The sequence below is a fragment of the Pristiophorus japonicus genome, unplaced genomic scaffold (genome assembly GCF_044704955.1).
Source record: "Pristiophorus japonicus isolate sPriJap1 unplaced genomic scaffold, sPriJap1.hap1 HAP1_SCAFFOLD_387, whole genome shotgun sequence".
NCBI classification, from domain to species: domain Eukaryota; kingdom Metazoa; phylum Chordata; class Chondrichthyes; family Pristiophoridae; genus Pristiophorus; species Pristiophorus japonicus.
In genome coordinates this window covers 462,706-484,194 of record NW_027253728.1, presented here as the reverse complement: position 1 = coordinate 484,194, position 21,489 = coordinate 462,706, and the positions used below count along the sequence as shown (strand labels likewise).

The 21,489-nt window shown below is 53.3% G+C and overlaps 1 pseudogene; it reads right to left on the bottom strand.

Annotated features, from left to right (window-relative positions):
- Positions 1 to 21,489, bottom strand: part of LOC139250539 (zinc finger protein 850-like) — a 180,059-nt pseudogene that overhangs the window by 98,550 nt on the left and 60,020 nt on the right.

Sequence of the window (21,489 nt, the reverse complement as noted above, 5' to 3'; positions counted from 1 at the left end):
CAGTTCCAACTGTCACAGGACGGAGAGTGGAGAGCACCACTTCCAACTGTCACAGGACTGAGATTGGAGAGCACCACTTTCAACTGTCACAGGACAGAGAGAGGAGAGCACCAGTTCAAACTGTCGCGGGATGGGAGAGTGGAAAGCAGCAGTTCCAACTATCACAGGACAGAGGTGGAGAGCACCAGTTCCAACTGTCACAGAACGGGAGAGTGGAGAGCACTAGTTCCAACAATCACAGGACAGGAGAGTGGAGAGCACCGGTTCCAACTGTCACAGGAGATAATGTGGAGAGCACCAGTTCCAACTGTCACAGGAGATAATGTGGAGAGCACCAGTTCCAACTGTCACAGGAGAGAGAGTGGAGAGCACCAGTTCCAACTGTCACAAGGCAGAGAGTGGAGAGCAGCAGTTCCAACTGTTACTGGACGGGAGAGTGGAGAGCACCAGTTCAAACTGTCACAAGAGAGTGGAGAGCATCAGTTCTAACGGTCACAGGAGAGAGAGTGGAGAGCACCAGTTCCAACTGTCACAGGAGATAATGTGGAGAGCACCAGTTCCAACTGTCACAGGAGATAATGTGGAGAGCACCAGTTCCAACTGTCACAGGACAGAGAGTGGATAGCACCAGTTCCAACTGTCACAGATTGGGAGAGTGGAGAGCACGAGTTCCAACAATCACAGGACAGGAGAGTGGAGAGCACCAGTTCCAACTGTCACAGGAGAGAGAGTGGAGAGCACCAGTTCCAACTGTCACAGGATCGAGAGTGGAGAGCACCAGTTCCAACTGTCACAGGACAGGAGAGTGGAGAGCACCAGTTCCAACTGTCACAGGAGAGAGAGTGGAGAGCACCAGTTCCAACTGTCACAGGACAGAGAGTGGAGAGCACCAGTTCCAACTGTCACAGGACAGGAGAGTGGAGAGCACCAGTTCCAACTGTCACAGGAGAGAGAGTGGAGAGCACCAGTTCCAACTGTCACAGGATCGAGAGTGGAGAGCACCAGTTCAAACTGTCACAGGACAGAGAGTGGAGAGCACCAGTTCCAACTGTCACAGGACAGAGAGAGGAGAGCACCAGTTCAAACTGTCGCGGGATGGGAGAGTGGAAAGCAGCAGTTCCAACTGTCACAGGACAGAGAGTGGAGAGCACCAGTTCCAACTGTCACAGGATCGAGAGTGGAGAGCACCACTTCCAACTGTCACAGGACGGAGATTGGAGAGCACCAGTTCCAACTGTCACAGGACAGAGAGTGGAGACCATCAGTTCCAAATGTCACAGGATGGGAGAATGGAGAGCACCAGTTCAAACTGTCACAAGAGAGTGGAAAGCAGCATTTCCAACTGTCACAGGGCAGAGAGTGGAGAGCACCAGTTCTAACGGTCACAGGAGGGAGAGTGGAGAGCACCAGTTCCAACTGTCACAGGAGATAACGTGGAGAGCACCAGTTCCAACTGCCACAGGACGGAGAGTGGAGAGCACCACTTCCAACTGTCACAGGACGGAGATTGGAGAGCACCAGTTCCAACTATCACAGGAGGGAGAGTGGAGAGCAGCAGTTCCAACTGTCACAGGACAGAGAGTGGAGACCACCAGTTCCAAATGTCACAGGATGGGAGAATGGAGAGCACCAGTTCAAACTGTCACAAGAGAGTGGAAAGCAGCATTTCCAACTGTCACAGGGCAGAGAGTGGAGAGCACCAGTTCTAACGGTCACAGGAGGGAGAGTGGAGAGCACCAGTTCCAACTATCACAGGAGGGAGAGTGGAGAGCAGCAGTTCCAACTGTCACAGGACAGAGAGTGGAGACCACCAGTTCCAAATGTCACAGGACGGGAGAGTGGAGACCACCAGTTCCAAATGTCACAGGAGGGAGAGTGGAGAGCACCAGTTCCAACTATCACAGGAGGGAGAGTGGAGAGCACCAGTTCCAACTATCACTGGAGGGAGAGTGGAGAGCACCAGTTCCAACTATCACAGGAGGGAGAGTGGAGAGCACCAGTTCCAACTATCACAGGACAGAGAGTGGAGAGCACCAGTTCCAACTATCACAGGAGGGAGAGTGGAGAGCACCAGTTCCAACTATCACAGGAGCGAGAGTGGAGAGCACCAGTTCCAACTGTCACAGGGCGGGAGAGTGGAGAGCACCAGTTCCAACTGTCACAGGAAAGAGAGTGGAGAGCACCAGTTCCAACTGTCACAGGACAGAGAGTGGAGAGCACCAGTTCCAACTGTCACAGGACGGGAGAGTGGAGAGCACCAGTTCCAACTGTCACAGGAAAGAGAGTGGAGAGCACCAGTTCCAACTGTCACAGGACGGAGAGTGGAGAGTAGCAGTTCCAACAGTCACAGGACAGAGATGGAGAGCACAAGTTCCAACTGTCACAGGACAGGAGAGTGGAGAGCACCAGTTCCAACTGTCACAGGACGGGAGAGTGGAGAGCACCAGTTCCAACTGTCACAGGACAGAGAGTGGAGAGCACCAGTTCCAACGTTCACAGCACGGGAGCGTGGAGAGCACCACATCCAACTGTCACAGGAGAGAGAGTGGAGAGCACCATTTCCAACTGTCACAGGACAGAGATTGGAGAGAACCAGTTCCAACTGTTGCAAGAGAGAGAGTGGACAACACCGGTTCCTACTGTCACAGGAGAGAGAGTGGAGAGCACTAGTTCCAACTGTCACAGGAGAGAGAGTGGAGAACACCAGTTCCAACTGTCACAGGATGGGAGATTGGATAACACCAGTTCAAACTGTCACAGGAGAGACAGTGGAGAGCACCAGTTCCAACTGTCACAGGACGGAGAGTGGAGAGCACCACTTCCAACTGTCACAGGACTGAGATTGGAGAGCACCACTTTCAACTGTCACAGGACAGAGAGAGGAGAGCACCAGTTCAAACTGTCGCGGGATGGGAGAGTGGAAAGCAGCAGTTCCAACTATCACAGGACAGAGGTGGAGAGCACCAGTTCCAACTGTCACAGAACGGGAGAGTGGAGAGCACTAGTTCCAACAATCACAGGACAGGAGAGTGGAGAGCACCGGTTCCAACTGTCACAGGAGATAATGTGGAGAGCACCAGTTCCAACTGTCACAGGAGATAATGTGGAGAGCACCAGTTCCAACTGTCACAGGAGAGAGAGTGGAGAGCACCAGTTCCAACTGTCACAAGGCAGAGAGTGGAGAGCAGCAGTTCCAACTGTTACTGGACGGGAGAGTGGAGAGCACCAGTTCAAACTGTCACAAGAGAGTGGAGAGCATCAGTTCTAACGGTCACAGGAGAGAGAGTGGAGAGCACCAGTTCCAACTGTCACAGGAGATAATGTGGAGAGCACCAGTTCCAACTGTCACAGGAGATAATGTGGAGAGCACCAGTTCCAACTGTCACAGGACAGAGAGTGGATAGCACCAGTTCCAACTGTCACAGATTGGGAGAGTGGAGAGCACGAGTTCCAACAATCACAGGACAGGAGAGTGGAGAGCACCAGTTCCAACTGTCACAGGAGAGAGAGTGGAGAGCACCAGTTCCAACTGTCACAGGATCGAGAGTGGAGAGCACCAGTTCCAACTGTCACAGGACAGGAGAGTGGAGAGCACCAGTTCCAACTGTCACAGGAGAGAGAGTGGAGAGCACCAGTTCCAACTGTCACAGGACAGAGAGTGGAGAGCACCAGTTCCAACTGTCACAGGACAGGAGAGTGGAGAGCACCAGTTCCAACTGTCACAGGAGAGAGAGTGGAGAGCACCAGTTCCAACTGTCACAGGATCGAGAGTGGAGAGCACCAGTTCAAACTGTCACAGGACAGAGAGTGGAGAGCACCAGTTCCAACTGTCACAGGACAGAGAGAGGAGAGCACCAGTTCAAACTGTCGCGGGATGGGAGAGTGGAAAGCAGCAGTTCCAACTGTCACAGGACAGAGAGTGGAGAGCACCAGTTCCAACTGTCACAGGATCGAGAGTGGAGAGCACCACTTCCAACTGTCACAGGACGGAGATTGGAGAGCACCAGTTCCAACTGTCACAGGACAGAGAGTGGAGACCATCAGTTCCAAATGTCACAGGATGGGAGAATGGAGAGCACCAGTTCAAACTGTCACAAGAGAGTGGAAAGCAGCATTTCCAACTGTCACAGGGCAGAGAGTGGAGAGCACCAGTTCTAACGGTCACAGGAGGGAGAGTGGAGAGCACCAGTTCCAACTGTCACAGGAGATAACGTGGAGAGCACCAGTTCCAACTGCCACAGGACGGAGAGTGGAGAGCACCACTTCCAACTGTCACAGGACGGAGATTGGAGAGCACCAGTTCCAACTATCACAGGAGGGAGAGTGGAGAGCAGCAGTTCCAACTGTCACAGGACAGAGAGTGGAGACCACCAGTTCCAAATGTCACAGGATGGGAGAATGGAGAGCACCAGTTCAAACTGTCACAAGAGAGTGGAAAGCAGCATTTCCAACTGTCACAGGGCAGAGAGTGGAGAGCACCAGTTCTAACGGTCACAGGAGGGAGAGTGGAGAGCACCAGTTCCAACTATCACAGGAGGGAGAGTGGAGAGCAGCAGTTCCAACTGTCACAGGACAGAGAGTGGAGACCACCAGTTCCAAATGTCACAGGACGGGAGAGTGGAGACCACCAGTTCCAAATGTCACAGGAGGGAGAGTGGAGAGCACCAGTTCCAACTATCACAGGAGGGAGAGTGGAGAGCACCAGTTCCAACTATCACTGGAGGGAGAGTGGAGAGCACCAGTTCCAACTATCACAGGAGGGAGAGTGGAGAGCACCAGTTCCAACTATCACAGGACAGAGAGTGGAGAGCACCAGTTCCAACTATCACAGGAGGGAGAGTGGAGAGCACCAGTTCCAACTATCACAGGAGCGAGAGTGGAGAGCACCAGTTCCAACTGTCACAGGGCGGGAGAGTGGAGAGCACCAGTTCCAACTGTCACAGGAAAGAGAGTGGAGAGCACCAGTTCCAACTGTCACAGGACAGAGAGTGGAGAGCACCAGTTCCAACTGTCACAGGACGGGAGAGTGGAGAGCACCAGTTCCAACTGTCACAGGAAAGAGAGTGGAGAGCACCAGTTCCAACTGTCACAGGACGGAGAGTGGAGAGTAGCAGTTCCAACAGTCACAGGACAGAGATGGAGAGCACAAGTTCCAACTGTCACAGGACAGGAGAGTGGAGAGCACCAGTTCCAACTGTCACAGGACGGGAGAGTGGAGAGCACCAGTTCCAACTGTCACAGGACAGAGAGTGGAGAGCACCAGTTCCAACGTTCACAGCACGGGAGCGTGGAGAGCACCACATCCAACTGTCACAGGAGAGAGAGTGGAGAGCACCATTTCCAACTGTCACAGGACAGAGATTGGAGAGAACCAGTTCCAACTGTTGCAAGAGAGAGAGTGGACAACACCGGTTCCTACTGTCACAGGAGAGAGAGTGGAGAGCACTAGTTCCAACTGTCACAGGAGAGAGAGTGGAGAACACCAGTTCCAACTGTCACAGGATGGGAGATTGGATAACACCAGTTCAAACTGTCACAGGAGAGACAGTGGAGAGCACCAGTTCCAACTGTCACAGGACAGAGATCGGAGAGAACCAGTTACAACTGTCGGAGGAGAGAGAGTGGAGAGCACCAGTTCCAACTGTCACAGGAGATAATGTGGAGAGCACCAGTACCAACTATCACAGGACGGAGATGGAGAGCACCACTTCCAACTGTCACAGGACGGAGATTGGAGAGACCACTTCCAACTGTCACAGGGCAGAGTTGGGAGAGCACCAGTTCCAACTGTCACTGGACAGAGAGTGGAGAGCACCAGTTCCCACTGTCACAGGAGATAATGTGGAGAGCACCAGTACCAACTATCACAGGACGGAGAGTGGAGAGCACCACTTCCAACTGTCACAGGAGATAATGTGGAGAGCACCAGTACCAACTATCACAGGACGGAGAGTGGAGAGCACCACTTCCAACTGTCACAGGACAAAGAGAGGAGAGCACCAATTCAAACTGTCGCGGGATGGGAGAGTGGAAAGCAGCAGTTCCAACTGTCACAGGAAAGAGAGTGGAGAGCATCAGTTCCTACTATCACAGGACAGAGAGTGAAGAGCACCAGTTCCAACCGTCACAGAAGAGAGAGTGGAGAGCACCAGTTCAAGCTGTCACAGGAGAGAGAGTGGAGAGCACCAGTTCCAACTGTCACAGGAAAGAGAGTGGAGAGCGCCACTTCCAACTGTCACAGGAGAGAGAGTGGAGAGCACCAGCAACAACTGTCACAGGACGGAGAGTGGAGAGTAGAAGTTTCAAATGTCACAGGACAGGAGAGTGGAGAGTAGCAGTTCCAACAGTCACAGGACAGAGAGTGGAGAGCGCCACTTCCAACTGTCACAGGAGAGAGAGTGGAGAGCACCACTTCCAACTGTCACAGGACAGAGAGAGGAGAGCACCAGTTCAAACTGTCGCAGGATGGGAGAGTGGAAAGCAGCAGTTCCAACTGTCCCAGGGCAGAGAGTGGAGAGCACCAGTTCCAAATGTCACAGGACAGGAGAGTGGAGAGCAGCAGTTCCAAATGTCACAGGACAGGAGAGTGGAGAGTAGCAGTTCCAACAGTCACAGGACAGAGAGTGGAGAGCACCACTTCCAACTGTCACAGGAGAGAGAGTGGAGAGCACCAGTTCCCACTGTCACAGGACAGAGAGCGGAGAGCGCCACTTCCAACTGTCACAGGAGAGAGAGTGGAGAGCACCAGTTCCAACTGTCACAGGACGGAGAGTGGAGAGTAGCAGTTCCAACAGTCACAGGACAGAGATGGAGAGCACAAGTTCCAACTGTCACAGGACAGGAAAGTGGAGAGCACCAGTTCCAACTGTCACAGGACGGGAGAGTGGAGAGCACCAGTTCCAACTGTCACAGGACAGAGAGTGGAGAGCACCAGTTCCAACTGTCACAGGAAAGAGAGTGGAGAGCACCAGTTCCAACTGTCACAGGACAGAGAGTGGAGAGTGCCACTTCCAACTGTCACAGGAGAGAGAGTGGAGAGCACCAGTTCCAAATGTCATAGGACAGGAGAGTGGAGAGCACCAGTTCCAACTCTCAGAGGAGAGAGAGTGGAGAGCACCAGTTCCAACTGTCACAGGACAGGAGAGTGGAGAGCACCAGTTCCAACTGTCACAGGAGAGAGAGTGGAGAGCACCAGTTCCAACTGTCACAGGACAGAGAGTGGAGAGCACCAGTTCCAAATGTCACAGGACGGGAGAGTGGAGAGCACCAGTTCCAACTGTCACAGGAAGGAGAGTGGAGAGCACCAGTTCCAACTGTCACAGGACAGAGATGGAGAGCACAAGTTCCAACTGTCACAGGACAGGAGAGTGGAGAGCACCAGTTCCAACTGTCACAGGACGGGAGAGTGGAGAGCACCAGTTCCAACTGTCACAGGAGAGAGAGTGGAGAGCACCAGTTCCAACTGTCACAGGACAGGAGAGTGGAGAGCACCAGTTCCAACTGTCACAGGACGGGAGAGTGGAGAGCACCAGTTCCAACTGTCACAGGACGGAGAGTGGAGAGCAGCAGTTCCAACAGTCACAGGACAGAGATGGAGAGCACAAGTTCCAACTGTCACAGGACAGGAGAGTGGAGAGCACCAGTTCCAACTGTCACAGGACGGGAGAGTGGAGAGCACCAGTTCCAACTCTCAGAGGAGAGAGAGTGGAGAGCACCAGTTCCAACTGTCACAGGACAGAGAGTGGAGAGCACCAGTTCCAACTGTCACAGGAAAGATAGTGGAGAGCACCAGATCCAACTGTCACAGGACAGAGAGTGGAGAGCGCCACTTCCAACTGTCACAGGAGGGAGAGTGGAGAGCACCAGTTCCAACTGTCACAGGACAGAGAGTGGAGAGCACCAGTTCCAACTGTCACAGGACGGAGAATGGAGAGCACCAGTTCCAACTGTCACAGGACAGAGAGTGGAGAGCGCCACTTCCAACTGTCACAGGAGAGAGAGTGGAGAGCACCAGTTCCAACTGTCAAAGGAGAGAGAGTGGAGAGCACCAGTTCCAACTGTCACAGGACGGAGAATGGAGAGCACCAGTTCCAACTGTCACAGGACAGAGAGTGGATAGCACAAGTTCCAACTGTCACAGGACAGAGAGTGGAGAGAACCAGTTCCAGCTGTCACAGGACAGGAATGTGGAGAGCACCAGTTCCAACTGTCACAGAACGGGAGAGTGGAGAGCACCAATTCCAACTGTCACAGGACAGGAGAGTAGAGAGCACCAGTTCCAATTGTCACAAGGCGGCGAGTGGAGAGCAGCAGTTCCAACTGTCACAAGGCGGAGAGTGGAGAGCACCAGTTCCCACTGTCACAGGACAGAGAGTGGAGAGCACCAGTTCCAACAGTCACAGGAAAGAAAGTGGAGAGCACCAGTTCCAACTGTCACAGGACAGAGAGTGGAGAGCACCAGTTCCAACTGTCACAGGACGGAGATTGGAGAGCACCACTTTCAACTGTCACAGGAAAAAGAGAGGAGAGCACCAGTTCAAACTGTCGCGGGATGGGAGAGTAGAAAGCAGCAGTTCCAACTGTCACAGGAGATAAAGTGGAGAGCACCACTTCCCACTGTCACAGGACAGAGAGTGGAGAGCACCAGTTCCAACTGTCACAGGACAGAGAGTGGAGAGCACCAGTTCCAACTGTCACAGAACGGGAGAGTGGAGAGCACCAGTTCCAACTGTCACAAGGCGGAGAGTGGAGAGCACCAGTTATAACTGTCACAGGACGGGAGAGTGAAGAGCACCAGTTCCAAATGTCATAGGACAGGAGAGTGGAGAGCACCAGTTCCAACTGTCACAGGACGGGAGAGTGGAGAGCACCAGTTCCAACTGTCACAGGACAGAGAGTGGAGAGCACCAGTTCCAACTGTCACAGGACAGAGAGTGGAGAGCACCAGTTCCAACTGTCACAGGACGGGAGAGTGGAGAGCACTAGTTCCAACTGTTACAGGACGGAGAGTGGAGAGCAGCAGTTCCAACAATCACAGGACAGAGATGGAGAGCACAAGTTCCAACTGTCACAGGACAGGAGAGTGGAGAGCACCAGTTCCAACTGTCACAGGACGGGAGAGTGGAGAGCACCAGTTCAAACTGTCACAGGACAGAGAGTGGAGAGCACCAGTTCCAACTGTCACAGGAAAGATAGTGGAGAGCACCAGTTCCAACTGTCACAGGAAAGATAGTGGAGAGCACCAGTTCCAACTGTCACAGGACAGAGAGTGGAGAGCGCCACTTCCAACTGTCACAGGAGGGAGAGTGGAGAGCACCAGTTCCAACTGTCACAGGACAGAGAGTGGAGAGCGCCACTTCCAACTGTCACAGGAGAGAGAGTGGAGAGCACCAGTTCCAACAGTCACAGGACAGAGAGTGGAGAGCGCCACTTCCAACTGTCAAAGGAGAGAGAGTGGAGAGCACCAGTTCCAACTGTCACAGGACAGAGAGTGGAGAGCACCAGTTCCAACTGTCACAGGACAGAGAGTGGAGAGCACAAGTTCCAACTGTCACAGGACAGAGAGTGGAGAGCACAAGTTCCAACTGTCACAGGACAGAGAGTGGAGAGAACCAGTTCCAACTGTCACAGGACAGGAATGTGGAGAGCACCAGTTCCAACTGTCACAGGACGGAGAGTGGAGATCACCAGTCCAAACTGTCACAAGAGAGTGGAAAGCAGCATTTCCAACTGTCACAGGACGGAGATTGGAGAGTACCAGTTCCAACTGTCACAGGAGAGAGAGTGGAGAGCACCAGTTCCAACTGTCACAGGACGGAGATTGGAGAGTACCACTTCCAACTGTTACTGGACGGGAGAGTGGAGAGCACCAGTCCAAACTGTCACAAGAGAGTGGAAAGCAGCATTTCCAACTGTCACAGGGCAGAGAGTGGAGAGCACCAGTTCCAACTATCGCAGGAGGGAGAGTGGAGAGCAGCAGTTCCAACTGTCACAGGACAGAGAGTGGAGACCACCAGTTCCAAATGTCACAGGACGGGAGAGTGGAGAGCACCAGTTCCAACTATCACAGGACAGAGAGTGAAGACCACCAGTTCCAAATGTCACAGGACGGGAGAGTGGAGAGCACCAGTTCCAACTATCACAGGAGGGAGAGTGGAGAGCACCAGTTCAAACTATAACAGGAGGGAGAGTGGAGAGCACCAGTTCCAACTATCACAGGAGGGAGAGTGGAGAGCACCAGTTCCAACTATCACAGGACAGAGAGTGGAGAGCACCAGTTCCAACTATCACAGGAGGGAGAGTGGAGAGCAGCAGTTCCAACTGTCACAGGACAGAGAGTGGAGACCACCAGTTCCAAATGTCACAGGGCGGGAGAGTGGAGAGCACCAGTTCCAACTGTCACAGGTGAGCGAGTGGAGAGCACCAGTTCCAACTGTCACAGGAAAGAGAGTGGAGAGCGCCACTTCCAACTGTCACAGGACGGAGAGTGGAGAGTAGCAGTTCCAACAGTCACAGGACAGAGATGGACAGCACAAGTTCCAACTGTCACAGGATAGGAGAGTGGAGAGCACCAGTTCCAACTGTCACAGGACGGGAGAGTGGAGACCACCAGTTCCAACTGTCACAGGACAGAGAGTGGAGAGCACCAGTTCCAACTGTTGCAAGAGAGAGAGTGGACAACACCGGTTCCAACTGTCACAGGACAGAGAGTGGAGAGCACCGGTTCCAACTATCACAGGAGGGAGAGTGGAGAGCACCAGTTCCAACTATCACAGGACAGAGAATGGAGAGCACCAGTTCCAACTATCACAGGAGGGAGAGTGGAGAGCACCAGTTCCAACTATCACAGGAGGGAGAGTGGAGAGCAGCACTTCCAACTGTCACAGGACAGAGAGTGGAGACCACCAGTTCCAAATGTCACAGGGCGGGAGAGTGGAGAGCACCAGTTCCCACTGTCACAGGAAAGAGAGTGGAGAGCGCCACTTCCAACTGTCACAGGACGGAGAGTGGAGAGCAACAGTTCCAACTGTCACAGGACAGAGATGGAGAGCACAAGTTCCAACTGTCACAGGAAAGAGAGTGGAGAGCGCCACTTCCAACTGTCACAGGAGAGAGAGTGGAGAGCACCAGTTCCAACGGTCACAGGACGGAGAGTGGAGAGTAGCAGTTCCAACAGTCACAGGACAGAGATGGAGAGCACAAGTTCCAACTGTCACAGGACAGGAGAGTGGAGAGCACCAGTTCCAACTGTCACAGGATGGGAGAGTGGAGAGCACCAGTTCCAACTGTCACAGGACAGAGAGTGGAGTGCACCAGTTCCAACTGTCACAGGAAAGAGAGTGGAGAGCACCAGTTCCAACTGTCACAGGAAAGAGAGTGGAGAGCGCCACTTCCAACTGTCACAGGAGAGAGAGTGCAGAGCACCACTTCCAACTGTCACAGGACGGAGAGTGGAGAGTAGCAGTTCCAACAGTCACAGGACAGAGATGGAGAGCACAAGTTCCAACTGTCACAGGACAGGAGAGTGGAGAGCACCAGTTCCAACTGTCACAGGACGGGAGAGTGGAGAGCACCAGTTCCAACTGTCACAGGAGAGAGAGTGGAGAGCACCATTTCCAACTGTCACAGGACAGAGATTGGAGAGAACCAGTTCCAACTGTTGCAAGAGAGAGAGTGGACAACACCGGTTCCAACTGTCACAGGACAGAGAGTGGAGAGCACCAGTTCCAACTGTCACAGGAGAGAGAGTGGAGAACACCAGTTCCAACTGTCACAGGATGGGAGATTGGAGAGCACCAGTTCAAACTGTCATGGGACGGGAGAGTGGAGAGCAGCAGTTCCAACTGTCACACGACATAGAGTGGAGAGCATCAGTTGCAACTGTCACAGGAGAGACAGTGGAGAGCACCATTTCCAACTGTCAAAGGACAGAGTGGAGAGCAAAATTTCCAACTGTCACAGGACAGAGATCGGAGAGAACCAGTTACAACTGTCACAGGAGAGAGAGTGGACAACACTGGTTCCAACTGTCACTGGACAGAGAGTGGAGAGCACCAGTTCCAACCGTCATAAGGCAGAGAGTGGAGAGCACCAGTTCCAACTGTCACAGGATATAATGTGGAGAGCACCAGTACCAACTATCACAGGACGGAGAGTGGAGAGCACCACTTCCAACTGTCACAGCACGGAGATTGGAGAGCACCACTTCCAACTGTCACAGGACAGAGAGAGGAGAGCACAAGTTCAAACTGTCGCGGGATGGGAGAGTCGAAAGCAGCAGTTCCAACTGTCACAGGGCAGAGAGTGGAGAGCATCAGTTCCGACTATCACAGGACAGAGAGTGGAGAGCACCAGTTCCAACTGTCACAGAAGAGAGAGTGGAGAGCACCAGTTCAAGCTGTCACAGGAGAGAGAGTGGAGAGCAACAGTTCCAACTGTCACAGGAAAAAGAGTGGAGAGCACCACTTCCAACTGTCACAGGAGAGAGAGTGGAGAGCACCAGCAACAACTGTCACAGGACGGAGAGTGGAGAGTAGCAGTTCCAACAGTCACAGGACAGAGATGGAGAGCACCACTTCCAACTGTCACAGGACAGAGAGAGGAGAGCACCAGTTCAAACTGTCGCAGGATGGGAGAGTGGAAAGCAGCAGTTCCAACTGTCCCAGGGCAGAGAGTGGAGAGCACCAGTTCCAAATGTCACAGGACAGGAGAGTGGAGAGCACCAGAACCAAATGTCACAGGACAGGAGAGTGGAGAGTAGCAGTTCCAACAGTCTCAGGACAGAGATGGAGAGCACCAGTTCCAACTGTCACAGGAGAGAGAGTGGAGAGCACCAGTTCCAACTGTCACAGGACGGAGAATGGAGAGTAGCAGTTCCAACAGTCACAGGACAGAGAGTGGAGAGCACAAGTTCCAACTGTCACAGGACAGAGAGTGGAGAGAACCAGTTCCAGCTGTCACAGGACAGGAATGTGGAGAGCACCAGTTCCAACTGTCACAGGACAGGAGAGTGGAGAGCACCCATTCCAACAGTCACAGGAGAGAGAGTGGAGAGCACCAGTTCCAACTGTCACAGGACAGAGATTGGAGAGCACCAGTTCCAACTGTCACAAGGCAGAGAGTGGAGAGCACCAGTTCCAACTGTCACAAGGCAGAGAGTGGAGAGCACCAGTTCAAACTGTCACAGGAGAGAGAGTGGAGAGCAACAGTTCCAACTGTCACAGGACAGAAAGTGGAGAGCACCAGTTCCAACTGTTACTGGACGGGAGAGTGGAGAGCACCAGTTCAAACTGTCACAAGAGAGTGGAGAGCATCAGTTCTAACGGTCACAGGAGAGAGAGTGGAGAGCACCAGTTCCAACTGTCACAGGACAGGAGAGTGGAGAGCACCAGTTCCAACTGTCACAGGAGAGAGAGTGGAGAGCACCAGTTCCAACTGTCACAGGACAGAGAGTGGAGAGCACCAGTTCCAACTGTCACAGGACAGGAGAGTGGAGAGCACCAGTTCCAACTGTCACAGGAGAGAGAGTGGAGAGCACCAGTTCCAACTGTCACAGGATCGAGAGTGGAGAGCACCAGTTCAAACTGTCACAGGACAGAGAGTGGAGAGCACCAGTTCCAACTGTCACAGGACAGAGAGAGGAGAGCACCAGTTCAAACTGTCGCGGGATGGGAGAGTGGAAAGCAGCAGTTCCAACTGTCACAGGACAGAGAGTGGAGAGCACCAGTTCCAACTGTCACAGGATCGAGAGTGGAGAGCACCACTTCCAACTGTCACAGGACGGAGATTGGAGAGCACCAGTTCCAACTGTCACAGGACAGAGAGTGGAGACCATCAGTTCCAAATGTCACAGGATGGGAGAATGGAGAGCACCAGTTCAAACTGTCACAAGAGAGTGGAAAGCAGCATTTCCAACTGTCACAGGGCAGAGAGTGGAGAGCACCAGTTCTAACGGTCACAGGAGGGAGAGTGGAGAGCACCAGTTCCAACTGTCACAGGAGATAACGTGGAGAGCACCAGTTCCAACTGCCACAGGACGGAGAGTGGAGAGCACCACTTCCAACTGTCACAGGACGGAGATTGGAGAGCACCAGTTCCAACTATCACAGGAGGGAGAGTGGAGAGCAGCAGTTCCAACTGTCACAGGACAGAGAGTGGAGACCACCAGTTCCAAATGTCACAGGATGGGAGAATGGAGAGCACCAGTTCAAACTGTCACAAGAGAGTGGAAAGCAGCATTTCCAACTGTCACAGGGCAGAGAGTGGAGAGCACCAGTTCTAACGGTCACAGGAGGGAGAGTGGAGAGCACCAGTTCCAACTATCACAGGAGGGAGAGTGGAGAGCAGCAGTTCCAACTGTCACAGGACAGAGAGTGGAGACCACCAGTTCCAAATGTCACAGGACGGGAGAGTGGAGACCACCAGTTCCAAATGTCACAGGAGGGAGAGTGGAGAGCACCAGTTCCAACTATCACAGGAGGGAGAGTGGAGAGCACCAGTTCCAACTATCACTGGAGGGAGAGTGGAGAGCACCAGTTCCAACTATCACAGGAGGGAGAGTGGAGAGCACCAGTTCCAACTATCACAGGACAGAGAGTGGAGAGCACCAGTTCCAACTATCACAGGAGGGAGAGTGGAGAGCACCAGTTCCAACTATCACAGGAGCGAGAGTGGAGAGCACCAGTTCCAACTGTCACAGGGCGGGAGAGTGGAGAGCACCAGTTCCAACTGTCACAGGAAAGAGAGTGGAGAGCACCAGTTCCAACTGTCACAGGACAGAGAGTGGAGAGCACCAGTTCCAACTGTCACAGGACGGGAGAGTGGAGAGCACCAGTTCCAACTGTCACAGGAAAGAGAGTGGAGAGCACCAGTTCCAACTGTCACAGGACGGAGAGTGGAGAGTAGCAGTTCCAACAGTCACAGGACAGAGATGGAGAGCACAAGTTCCAACTGTCACAGGACAGGAGAGTGGAGAGCACCAGTTCCAACTGTCACAGGACGGGAGAGTGGAGAGCACCAGTTCCAACTGTCACAGGACAGAGAGTGGAGAGCACCAGTTCCAACGTTCACAGCACGGGAGCGTGGAGAGCACCACATCCAACTGTCACAGGAGAGAGAGTGGAGAGCACCATTTCCAACTGTCACAGGACAGAGATTGGAGAGAACCAGTTCCAACTGTTGCAAGAGAGAGAGTGGACAACACCGGTTCCTACTGTCACAGGAGAGAGAGTGGAGAGCACTAGTTCCAACTGTCACAGGAGAGAGAGTGGAGAACACCAGTTCCAACTGTCACAGGATGGGAGATTGGATAACACCAGTTCAAACTGTCACAGGAGAGACAGTGGAGAGCACCAGTTCCAACTGTCACAGGACAGAGATCGGAGAGAACCAGTTACAACTGTCGGAGGAGAGAGAGTGGAGAGCACCAGTTCCAACTGTCACAGGAGATAATGTGGAGAGCACCAGTACCAACTATCACAGGACGGAGATGGAGAGCACCACTTCCAACTGTCACAGGACGGAGATTGGAGAGACCACTTCCAACTGTCACAGGGCAGAGTTGGGAGAGCACCAGTTCCAACTGTCACTGGACAGAGAGTGGAGAGCACCAGTTCCCACTGTCACAGGAGATAATGTGGAGAGCACCAGTACCAACTATCACAGGACGGAGAGTGGAGAGCACCACTTCCAACTGTCACAGGAGATAATGTGGAGAGCACCAGTACCAACTATCACAGGACGGAGAGTGGAGAGCACCACTTCCAACTGTCACAGGAGATAATGTGGAGAGCACCAGTACCAACTATCACAGGACAAAGAGAGGAGAGCACCAATTCAAACTGTCGCGGGATGGGAGAGTGGAAAGCAGCAGTTCCAACTGTCACAGGAAAGAGAGTGGAGAGCATCAGTTCCTACTATCACAGGACAGAGAGTGAAGAGCACCAGTTCCAACCGTCACAGAAGAGAGAGTGGAGAGCACCAGTTCAAGCTGTCACAGGAGAGAGAGTGGAGAGCACCAGTTCCAACTGTCACAGGAAAGAGAGTGGAGAGCGCCACTTCCAACTGTCACAGGAGAGAGAGTGGAGAGCACCAGCAACAACTGTCACAGGACGGAGAGTGGAGAGTAGAAGTTTCAAATGTCACAGGACAGGAGAGTGGAGAGTAGCAGTTCCAACAGTCACAGGACAGAGAGTGGAGAGCGCCACTTCCAACTGTCACAGGAGAGAGAGTGGAGAGCACCACTTCCAACTGTCACAGGACAGAGAGAGGAGAGCACCAGTTCAAACTGTCGCAGGATGGGAGAGTGGAAAGCAGCAGTTCCAACTGTCCCAGGGCAGAGAGTGGAGAGCACCAGTTCCAAATGTCACAGGACAGGAGAGTGGAGAGCAGCAGTTCCAAATGTCACAGGACAGGAGAGTGGAGAGTAGCAGTTCCAACAGTCACAGGACAGAGAGTGGAGAGCACCACTTCCAACTGTCACAGGAGAGAGAGTGGAGAGCACCAGTTCCCACTGTCACAGGACAGAGAGCGGAGAGCGCCACTTCCAACTGTCACAGGAGAGAGAGTGGAGAGCACCAGTTCCAACTGTCACAGGACGGAGAGTGGAGAGTAGCAGTTCCAACAGTCACAGGACAGAGATGGAGAGCACAAGTTCCAACTGTCACAGGACAGGAGAGTGGAGAGCACCAGTTCCAACTGTCACAGGACGGGAGAGTGGAGAGCACCAGTTCCAACTGTCACAGGACAGAGAGTGGAGAGCACCAGTTCCAACTGTCACAGGAAAGAGAGTGGAGAGCACCAGTTCCAACTGTCACAGGACAGAGAGTGGAGAGTGCCACTTCCAACTGTCACAGGAGAGAGAGTGGAGAGCACCAGTTATAACTGTCACAGGACGGGAGAGTGAAGAGCACCAGTTCCAAATGTCATAGGACAGGAGAGTGGAGAGCACCAGTTCCAACTGTCACAGGACGGGAGAGTGGAGAGCACCAGTTCCAACTGTCACAGGACAGAGAGTGGAGAGCACCAGTTCCAACTGTCACAGGAGAGTGGAGAGCACCAGTTCCAACTGTCACAGGACGGGAGAGTGGAGAGCACCAGTTCCAACTGTCACAGGACAGAGAGTGGAGAGCACCAGTTCCAAATGTCATAGGACAGGAGAGTGGAGAGCACCAGTTCCAACTCTCAGAGGAGAGAGAGTGGAGAGCACCAGTTCCAACTGTCACAGGACAGGAGAGTGGAGAGCACCAGTTCCAACTGTCACAGGAGAGAGAGTGGAGAGCACCAGTTCCAACTGTCACAGGACAGAGAGTGGAGAGCACCAGTTCCAAATGTCACAGGACGGGAGAGTGGAGAGCACCAGTTCCAACTGTCACAGGAAGGAGAGTGGAGAGCACCAGTTCCAACTGTCACAGGACAGAGATGGAGAGCACAAGTTCCAACTGTCACAGGACAGGAGAGTGGAGAGCACCAGTTCCAACTGTCACAGGACGGGAGAGTGGAGAGCACCAGTTCCAACTGTCACAGGAGAGAGAGTGGAGAGCACCAGTTCCAACTGTCACAGGACAGGAGAGTGGAGAGCACCAGTTCCAACTGTCACAGGACGGGAGAGTGGAGAGCACCAGTTCCAACTGTCACAGGACGGAGAGTGGAGAGCAGCAGTTCCAACAGTCACAGGACAGAGATGGAGAGCACAAGTTCCAACTGTCACAGGACAGGAGAGTGGAGAGCACCAGTTCCAACTGTCACAGGACGGGAGAGTGGAGAGCACCAGTTCCAACTCTCAGAGGAGAGAGAGTGGAGAGCACCAGTTCCAACTGTCACAGGACAGAGAGTGGAGAGCACCAGTTCCAACTGTCACAGGAAAGATAGTGGAGAGCACCAGATCCAACTGTCACAGGACAGAGAGTGGAGAGCACCAGTTCCCACTGTCACAGGACAGAGAGTGGAGAGCACCAGTTCCAACTGTCACAGGACAGAGAGTGGAGAGCACCAGTTCCAACTGTCACAGGACGGAGAATGGAGAGCACCAGTTCCAACTGTCACAGGACAGAGAGTGGAGAGCGCCACTTCCAACTGTCACAGGAGAGAGAGTGGAGAGCACCAGTTCCAACTGTCAAAGGAGAGAGAGTGGAGAGCACCAGTTCCAACTGTCACAGGACGGAGAATGGAGAGCACCAGTTCCAACTGTCACAGGACAGAGAGTGGATAGCACAAGTTCCAACTGTCACAGGACAGAGAGTGGAGAGAACCAGTTCCAGCTGTCACAGGACAGGAATGTGGAGAGCACCAGTTCCAACTGTCACAGAACGGGAGAGTGGAGAGCACCAATTCCAACTGTCACAGGACAGGAGAGTAGAGAGCACCAGTTCCAATTGTCACAAGGCGGCGAGTGGAGAGCAGCAGTTCCAACTGTCACAAGGCGGAGAGTGGAGAGCACCAGTTCCCACTGTCACAGGACAGAGAGTGGAGAGCACCAGTTCCAACAGTCACAGGAAAGAAAGTGGAGAGCACCAGTTCCAACTGTCACAGGACAGAGAGTGGAGAGCACCAGTTCCAACTGTCACAGGACGGAGATTGGAGAGCACCACTTTCAACTGTCACAGGAAAAAGAGAGGAGAGCACCAGTTCAAACTGTCGCGGGATGGGAGAGTAGAAAGCAGCAGTTCCAACTGTCACAGGAGATAAAGTGGAGAGCACCACTTCCCACTGTCACAGGACAGAGAGTGGAGAGCACCAGTTCCAACTGTCACAGGACAGAGAGTGGAGAGCACCAGTTCCAACTGTCACAGAACGGGAGAGTGGAGAGCACCAGTTCCAACTGTCACAAGGCGGAGAGTGGAGAGCACCAGTTATAACTGTCACAGGACGGGAGAGTGAAGAGCACCAGTTCCAAATGTCATAGGACAGGAGAGTGGAGAGCACCAGTTCCAACTGTCACAGGACGGGAGAGTGGAGAGCACCAGTTCCAACTGTCACAGGACAGGAGAGTGGAGAGCACCAGTTCCAACTGTCACAGGACGGGAGAGTGGAGAGCACTAGTTCCAACTGTTACAGGACGGAGAGTGGAGAGCAGCAGTTCCAACAATCACAGGACAGAGATGGAGAGCACAAGTTCCAACTGTCACAGGACAGGAGAGTGGAGAGCACCAGTTCCAACTGTCACAGGACGGGAGAGTGGAGAGCACCAGTTCAAACTGTCACAGGACAGAGAGTGGAGAGCACCAGTTCCAACTGTCACAGGAAAGATAGTGGAGAGCACCAGTTCCAACTGTCACAGGAAAGATAGTGGAGAGCACCAGTTCCAACTGTCACAGGACAGAGAGTGGAGAGCGCCACTTCCAACTGTCACAGGAGGGAGAGTGGAGAGCACCAGTTCCAACTGTCACAGGACAGAGAGTGGAGAGCGCCACTTCCAACTGTCACAGGAGAGAGAGTGGAGAGCACCAGTTCCAACAGTCACAGGACAGAGAGTGGAGAGCGCCACTTCCAACTGTCAAAGGAGAGAGAGTGGAGAGCACCAGTTCCAACTGTCACAGGACAGAGAGTGGAGAGCACCAGTTCCAACTGTCACAGGACAGAGAGTGGAGAGCACAAGTTCCAACTGTCACAGGACAGAGAGTGGAGAGCACAAGTTCCAACTGTCACAGGACAGAGAGTGGAGAGAACCAGTTCCAACTGTCACAGGACAGGAATGTGGAGAGCACCAGTTCCAACTGTCACAGGACGGAGAGTGGAGATCACCAGTCCAAACTGTCACAAGAGAGTGGAAAGCAGCATTTCCAACTGTCACAGGACGGAGATTGGAGAGTACCAGTTCCAACTGTCACAGGAGAGAGAGTGGAGAGCACCAGTTCCAACTGTCACAGGACGGAGATTGGAGAGTACCACTTCCAACTGTTACTGGACGGGAGAGTGGAGAGCACCAGTCCAAACTGTCACAAGAGAGTGGAAAGCAGCATTTCCAACTGTCACAGGGCAGAGAGTGGAGAGCACCAGTTCCAACTATCGCAGGAGGGAGAGTGGAGAGCAGCAGTTCCAACTGTCACAGGACAGAGAGTGGAGACCACCAGTTCCAAATGTCACAGGACGGGAGAGTGGAGAGCACCAGTTCCAACTATCACAGGACAGAGAGTGAAGACCACCAGTTCCAAATGTCACAGGACGGGAGAGTGGAGAGCACCAGTTCCAACTATCACAGGAGGGAGAGTGGAGAGCACCAGTTCCAACTATAACAGGAGGGAGAGTGGAGAGCACCAGTTCCAACTATCACAGGAGGGAGAGTGGAGAGCACCAGTTCCAACTATCACAGGACAGAGAGTGGAGAGCACCAGTTCCAACTATCACAGGAGGGAGAGTGGAGAGCAGCAGTTCCAACTGTCACAGGACAGAGAGTGGAGACCACCAGTTCCAAATGTCACAGGGCGGGAGAGTGGAGAGCACCAGTTCCAACTGTCACAGGTGAGCGAGTGGAGAGCACCAGTTCCAACTGTCACAGGAAAGAGAGTGGAGAGCGCCACTTCCAACTGTCACAGGACGGAGAGTGGAGAGTAGCAGTTCCAACAGTCACAGGACAGAGATGGACAGCACAAGTTCCAACTGTCACAGGATAGGAGAGTGGAGAGCACCAGTTCCAACTGTCACAGGACGGGAGAGTGGAGACCACCAGTTCCAACTGTCACAGGACAGAGAGTGGAGAGCACCAGTTCCAACTGTTGCAAGAGAGAGAGTGGACAACACCGGTTCCAACTGTCACAGGACAGAGAGTGGAGAGCACCGGTTCCAACTATCACAGGAGGGAGAGTGGAGAGCACCAGTTCCAACTATCACAGGACAGAGAATGGAGAGCACCAGTTCCAACTATCACAGGAGGGAGAGTGGAGAGCACCAGTTCCAACTATCACAGGAGGGAGAGTGGAGAGCAGCACTTCCAACTGTCACAGGACAGAGAGTGGAGACCACCAGTTCCAAATGTCACAGGGCGGGAGAGTGGAGAGCACCAGTTCCCACTGTCACAGGAAAGAGAGTGGAGAGCGCCACTTCCAACTGTCACAGGACGGAGAGTGGAGAGTAGCAGTTCCAACAGTCACAGGACAGAGATGGAGAGCACAAGTTCCAACTGTCACAGGAAAGAGAGTGGAGAGCGCCACTTCCAACTGTCACAGGAGAGAGAGTGGAGAGCACCAGTTCCAACGGTCACAGGACGGAGAGTGGAGAGTAGCAGTTCCAACAGTCACAGGACAGAGATGGAGAGCACAAGTTCCAACTGTCACAGGACAGGAGAGTGGAGAGCACCAGTTCCAACTGTCACAGGATGGGAGAGTGGAGAGCACCAGTTCCAACTGTCACAGGACAGAGAGTGGAGTGCACCAGTTCCAACTGTCACAGGAAAGAGAGTGGAGAGCACCAGTTCCAACTGTCACAGGAAAGAGAGTGGAGAGCGCCACTTCCAACTGTCACAGGAGAGAGAGTGCAGAGCACCACTTCCAACTG